Source organism: Trichechus manatus, unplaced genomic scaffold (assembly GCF_000243295.1).
Source record: "Trichechus manatus latirostris isolate Lorelei unplaced genomic scaffold, TriManLat1.0 scaffold00014, whole genome shotgun sequence".
Lineage (NCBI taxonomy): Eukaryota > Metazoa > Chordata > Mammalia > Sirenia > Trichechidae > Trichechus > Trichechus manatus.
Window position 1 is genome coordinate 27,691,864 of NW_004443950.1, and position 6,000 is coordinate 27,697,863.

Genomic DNA, 6,000 nt, shown 5'->3' on the forward strand with positions numbered 1-6,000 from the left:
GCAGGCATTTCTGCTGGACGCATTTGTCCCCAAACCCTGCACCAAAGCCCACTCCTCTATTTATCCATCCCTCCCACGAGCATTCCCCTGGACCGCACAGACTCAGTTTACTCATCTGAAAAAGGGAACTGCCCTCAAGGAGCTTCTGAGGGGCAGGTGAGAGAAAGTAGTATGAAAAGCACTGTGCTCCCCTGACAGGAAAGGTCCAGAAAAAGTGTATCTATAGAGAAGGAGCCCTGGTGGTGCAGTGGTTAACAGCTGGGCTGCCAACCAAAAGGTCAGCAGTTCAAATCCACCAGCCGCTAGTCAGAATCGACTCAATGGCAACCGTTTTGGTTTGGTTTCTTTGTATAGAGACAGAAGCAGTGAATGGCTGCCTGCAGAGGGTGGTGGGAGCCGGGGCTGCCGGCAAACAGGCTGCAGGGCTCTTCCCGAGATCAGGAGATGACCTAACCCAGTGTGTGGTGACGTGGCAGAGCTCTGCAAATGCATAAAAATCACCGAACTGCACGCTTAAAACAAGTGAGTTTTATGGTATGTAAATTATACTTCCACAAAGCTGTTACACAAGAGCATAATTTGGCCAATAATAATCATTAGTACTAATTAGTACACGCGCGCTAATAATATTAGCAGCTACATTGCTGAGCATGTCCCACGCGCCAGCACTGTGCTAAGTGCTTCTATTGTCACAATTAATTTCTTCTAATCCTCACAGCAACCCTATCTGGTGGTTACCGGCGACATCCCATTTTGGGGACAGGAAGCCGAAGCTGGAGGAGGGGAGTTACAGAGCCAGATGGTGCTGCCAGAGTGCCTGCAACTCAGGGCCTCACAGCCCTGTCCCAGTAGTGTGGGAACCAACCCCCCAGACTCCATGCCAGTCACTCACCCCTAGCCTTGAGAAGGAGTCTCAACCTGCCCCACACCAGAGCACCCAGGATTCACTACAGAGTTGGCGGGTTGGCTTAATTTTCTGCAAACAAGTTTCAAAACTAAAGCAAAGCACATTATTCTGGCAGTGAAAACCTGAGCAACTGCTGAGATTATAAGCATCTGAATTGAAATGAAAATCAGGCTCCTTAAACCAAAAAGGCCCAACCAGGGGAAATGGTCCTGTGGGCATATAAAGCCCCAAACTCAGATGGCCCCGTTTAAAACCCTCTACTCAAACAGCATCCCACCTTCGCTGCTGCTGGCCCACCCGCTCCAAATGCCTCTTGCTCTGGGGACACTCAGTACCCTAGAAGCAGGCTGGAGAGGTGGGCCAGGGCCAAAGCTTGGGGTGTGTTTGCGGGGTGTCAGCAGTAGGACAGGGTCTCTTCTTCTTATGGCAATGACATTCTCATGCCGACTGTTCAGACACCACGTGCAGACAGTGAAACACATGCCCTCTGGCAGGTACGCAGCAAGGAAGCCCGTTAAAACCAGGTCGAGTCAATTCCGACTCATGACAACCCCATATGTGTCAGAGCGGGACTGAACTCCATAGGATTTTCAATGGCCGATTTTCAGCTGGCCTTTCTTTCAAGACACCTCTGGGTGGACTCAAACCTCCAACTTTCCAGTTAGCAGCTGAGCATGTTAACTGTTTTCAACACCTAGGGACTCCAATAAGCATAGCAGTTACTGTCTGTCAAACATTTCCTATTTGCCAGGTGCTTGGGCAGCATTTGATCCTCACAACAACCTTACGAGGTAGGTAGTATTAACACTTCCTCTTTTTTTAACTGTGCACAGGGAGCGCCAGGAGGGAAAGCAACTTCCTAGGCACACAGCGCTAGCAAGTGGCAGACATACCTATGCCCCCACTTGCTGACCACTAGGCTCTACTGCCTGTCCGGTCCCCGAGTGCCGGCTCAGGACTCATCTACTTCAGCAGCTGCTCCCTTTCTCCTGGGGCCGTCACGTACAAGCCCAGTGCCAGGCGCTGTGGTTCAAGGAGAGCTTTAGAATCCCACCTGCCACAGAGCCAGAGTCATGTCCTGAAGTGGGCAGACAGCGGAGGATGGCCAGGCCAGGCTGGGGTCTGCTGCCAACCACCAGTGGACACAGCTGGCCTCTTTCCTCACTTACTGGCAGCTGGAGCAGGCTGCTCAGTGGTCTGCACAGAACCCAACAGAGAGGACATAGCAGGCACCATAATGGCCCACCACAGATGTCCGCAACCTAACCCCCAGAACCTAAAGACTATATTACATTGCATGGCAAAGGGAAGTTAACGTTGCAGTTGGAATTTAATATTGCTAACCAGGCCACTTTAAAATAAGGAGATTTTCCCAGATTATCTGGGTGGGCCCAGTGTAAGCACCATTAACCCATTCCCGTCAAGTCTATTCTGACTCACAGCAACTCTATAGGACAGAGTAGACCTGCCCCATAGAGTTTCAAAGGAGCGGCTGGTGGATTTGAACTGCCGACCTTTTGGTTAGCAGCCGAATTCTTAACTACTGCGCCGCCAGGGTCCTTAACTGTGGAAAAGGGAGGCAGAAGAGGAGGTTGGAATGATGTGATGTGGGATTACCCTATAAGCAAGGTATGCAGAGCAAAACTGTGGTGAAACCATGTGGAATTGTCACTACAGATTAGTGAGTAAACACAAGTAAACTCTTGCATACCTTGCTTAATGTAAGCCCATGAGTTCCTTGCTTACTGGTTAATCTGCCCCCGTGTAGGAAGGACCCAACCCACCATTGCTTGCTGTGAAGATGGAAGGGTGCCATAAGCCAAGGAAGGTGGGCAGCCTCCAGAAGCTGAAAAAGCAAGATTCTCCCCTGGAGCCTCCAGAAGGGAATGCAGCCCTTCCGACACCTTGATTTCAGCTCCGCGAGCCCCACATCAGACTTCTGATGTACAGAACTGTAAAATCATAAATAATAAATTCTTGTTATTTCGGCCACTAAATTTATAGTAACTTGTTACAGCAGCAATAGAAAACTAATATAGATTTTAGTACCAGGTGTGCAGTGCTGCTATAACAAATATCTAAAAATGTAGTAAAAGTGGCTTAAGAATTCGGCCATAAGCAGAGGGTGGGAGAATTTGGGGCAATATGATATAAAAAGCCTAAATTTCCTGGAACAGAGTGTTAATAGAAATATGGATGTTTATGACCCCACTAGTGAAGACTCCAAAGGAAGTAAGGATCTGGTGGAGAACACCTAAATTGCCTCAGTGAACACCTACATCATCGTGAACAGACTGTTAAGATAACTGTGGGTGTGAAAGGCAGTGACAGTGAGGACTTAGAAGGAAATAGGGATATGTTATTGGAAACTCAGGGAAGGGATTCTTGCTACATAATGGCAGAAAGTTTAGTGGAAAGAAGAACTTGGGATGAATAAGCCTAGATATTTAGCTGAGGAGATTTCTAAGAAAATGTTGAAGATGTGTCCTGGCTTCTTCTTGCTGCTTACACTAAAATGGGAGAGGTAGGAGACAGAAGACGGAGAGGTCTGTTAAACAAAAAGAAACCAGGAATTGGTGGTTTGGGAAATTCTAAGCCTATCCAGATTCCAAAAGATGCTAAAATTAAGAGATTCACTTAATTTTAGTCAGGAAAACATGCTCTAGAGAAAAAGCTGAAGGTGTGACTATACAGCCTTTTACCAGTATAAACAGACCAATCAAGAGATTATTTACAAGTAGATACACGAGACTAAATGGGCAGTTCCCATCCAGAGGTGAGATGAGAAGGCAGAGAGGGTCAGGAGCTGGTTGAATGGACATGGGAAATCAGGGGTGGAAAGGAGGAGTGTACTGTCACAGTATAGGGAGAGCAACTAGGGTCACATAACAATGTATGTATACATTTTTGTATAGGAGACTAACTTGAATTGTAAACTTTCCCTTAAAGTACAATAAAATTTAAAAAAAAAAAGATTAGAGTATTTAGTCACACAAAAGGCTCTTTGAAGAGATTAAGGATATTACTCACAGATCTCTTAGCTCAAACCAGAGACATCTAGGAATCTTAGGGGCATTGTCCCATAGCCATCTCAGCAGAAGCCAAAAGTAGAGATGGCATTGTCTAGGAAATATCTGTGGAGGAGTCTCTTGTCTAATGGAATGAGTCTTCATGACATACATAGGAGACCCACCACATTCTTGAAGACTTTATAACAGCAGAAACTCTGCCTGCTTGGAAAGAAAAGGAAGTTCAAAAGAAAAGAAGTCTGTCAGGACACTCCCTACCCCCAAAAAAATTCTACAGTCAGGAACAGGTCGATAAGCTGCAAACACGTGCTACCTTTCATGATAAAGAAAGGATGAGTCTTGAGCCCAGAGGCTAGAGTCACAGCCAGAGAGCAGAACTTTGAGCCCAGAGGGAGGGTGAAACTATGAGCCATGGTGGATGAGGCTATTAATGGACTGGGTTCAGATTCTGACAATGCCAGAATCTGTTCTGTGTGACCATAGGCAAGAACAACATCTCCTCTTTGTACTTTCACATCTCCAACTCTTGAGAGGGGAAGAATCACGTGAATTGGTATCTAAGAGCCTTTATAGCTCTAAGAGTCTGTGATCAATTAGTGATGTCTGCCCTGGGTACAGGAATGAGGAATGGCAGGTAGTAGGTACCCCAGCTCTCTGTTCTGTCCTGGGTTAGGTGTTTTATCACTTGGCAAATATTTGTTGAGCCTGCTCTACATGCCTGGTCCTGTGAGGAGTGAAGAAGGCACCCAGCAGCCTTAGGTTTCTATGCTGTTGTCTGCCCAACCTCTCTGTCACTTAATTACTGTCTAAAGGTTAATCTCTAAACCAACCCTTTGACACTTTGAAGCACTTGGAAGGAGAAGGAAAAAAAAAACCCTTTCATCATGGCAGTAACAGTCTTGCATTTAGATATCTGATTTTCCTAAAGGGTGGGGGGGGGGGTGCAGGGCAGGCGTGGTATAAGGATAAAGGCCCAATCCCCGGGAATTCACAAGTCCACTGTGAAAGGAAAGGGGTGAGGTAGTCGGAGGTTCTTTCCTCAGAGGCCAAGGAGACTCACCCATCGGCCACAGAGGGCAACCGGGGCTGATTGGCTCCACCTGAGATCTTGAATTAGACTGATACTATTAGCAGAAGTAACAGCAGCTTGTATTCACCTGTCCTTCCTCCAGGGAGCTCAGAGTGCCTCTCGGATGTGATCTCATCCCCAGTGTGGCCACAGCGAGGGAAAGTAGGGATCGTTCTTTCGGTTGAGGGGGGAGTAGAAAGAAAGGGAGAGTTCAGTGCTGCGTGGGCATCCCGGGGGTGGGGACCAGCAGGCAAAGGTCAGTGGCCCAAACCTGAGAGGAGAGAGGAGGGTGTTGTTGCCCTCGAGGGCTGCCTCAAAAGCACACTAGGCGTTGAACCTCTGAGGGCACTTTCGGCCAGACTGAAAGCTGTGGCCAGGCAGACCCTCATCTAGCCAGCTCTGGGGTGGCTGCAATGCCGCCTGCCAGCAAGCAGACTCTGCCACAGCTGCTGATGAGCTTCAGGAGAGCCAGGACTGTCTGTATACGCTGGAAGAGGCTCGGCCAACTGCAGGGAGACATTACCCACTGAGGGACCACACAGACGCGTGAAGAGCTCGGGCTTACTAGGACTCACACTCGTGCACTGTGTGACCGTGGGCAAGTTACTGCACCTCTCTGAGCCTCCATTTCCTCATCATAAGAGTGCCTACCTCATGAAACAGGTAATGTGCACATGCCGCTAGGCATTCGACAAATTCTGGGTAAAGAAAATGAATTGCTATGATGCTCCACAGGTTTCAGTGGAGCTTCCAGACAAAGATGGACTAGGAAGAAAGGCCTGGTGATCTACTACCAAAAATCACCCAGTGGATCACAATGGTCTGATCCACAACTCATCATAGGGATGGTGCAGAACCAGGTAGCAATTTGCTCCGTCGTGCATAGGGTCACCCCGATCACAGGGATGGTGGAGAACCGGGTAGCATTTTGCTCCATCGTGCATAGGGTCACCCCGATCATAGGGATGGTGCAGAACCAGGCAGCATTTTGCTCC

The 6,000-nt window shown here is 48.1% G+C and overlaps 1 protein-coding gene across 2 annotated transcripts in view; it reads right to left on the reverse strand.

Moving 5' to 3' along the window:
* The window catches only part of ZNF423 (zinc finger protein 423), a 327,816-nt gene that overhangs the window by 157,387 nt on the left and 164,429 nt on the right, over positions 1-6,000 (reverse strand). The window lies entirely within an intron of this gene.